The 588-nt window shown below is 38.8% G+C and overlaps 1 protein-coding gene across 2 annotated transcripts in view; it reads left to right on the top strand.

Moving 5' to 3' along the window:
- The window catches only part of mamdc2b (MAM domain containing 2b), a 13,011-nt gene that overhangs the window by 10,446 nt on the left and 1,977 nt on the right, over nt 1–588 (top strand). The window lies entirely within an intron of this gene.

The raw sequence follows: 588 nt of genomic DNA on the forward strand, positions 1-588 counted from the left end.
TTTTTTTATTTTTTGCATATTTGTCACACTTGAATGATTCAGATCATCAAACAAATTTTAATATTACACAAAGTTAACCTGAGTAAATACAAAATGCAGTTTTGAAATAATTATTTAATTTACTAAGGGAAAAAAGCTGTCCAAACCTGCCTGGCTCTATGAGAAAAAGTAATTGCCCCCTAAATCTAATAACTGGTTGTTCCACCTTTTGCAGCAACAACTGCTATCAAGTGTTTGTATAACTGGCAATGAGTCTTTCACATCGCTGTGGAGGAATTTTGGCCCACTCTTCTTTGCAGAATTGTTTTAATTCAGCCACATTGGAGGGTTTTTGAGCATGAATGGACTGTTTAAGATCATGCCACAGCATCTCAATCAGAATTAAGTCCGGACTTTGACTTGGCCACTCCAAAGTCTTCATTTTGTTTTTCTTGAGCCATTCAGAGGTGGACGTGCTGGTGTGTTTGGGATCATTGTCCTGCTGCAGAACCCAAGTGCGCTTGAGCTTGAGGTCACAAACTGATGGCCGGACATTCTCCTTCAGGATTTTCTGATAGAGTGCAGAATTCATGGTTCCATCAATTATGG

This window comes from Sinocyclocheilus anshuiensis, unplaced genomic scaffold (genome assembly GCF_001515605.1).
Source record: "Sinocyclocheilus anshuiensis isolate Anshui unplaced genomic scaffold, SAMN03320099.WGS_v1.1 scaffold952, whole genome shotgun sequence".
Classification (NCBI taxonomy): domain Eukaryota; kingdom Metazoa; phylum Chordata; class Actinopteri; order Cypriniformes; family Cyprinidae; genus Sinocyclocheilus; species Sinocyclocheilus anshuiensis.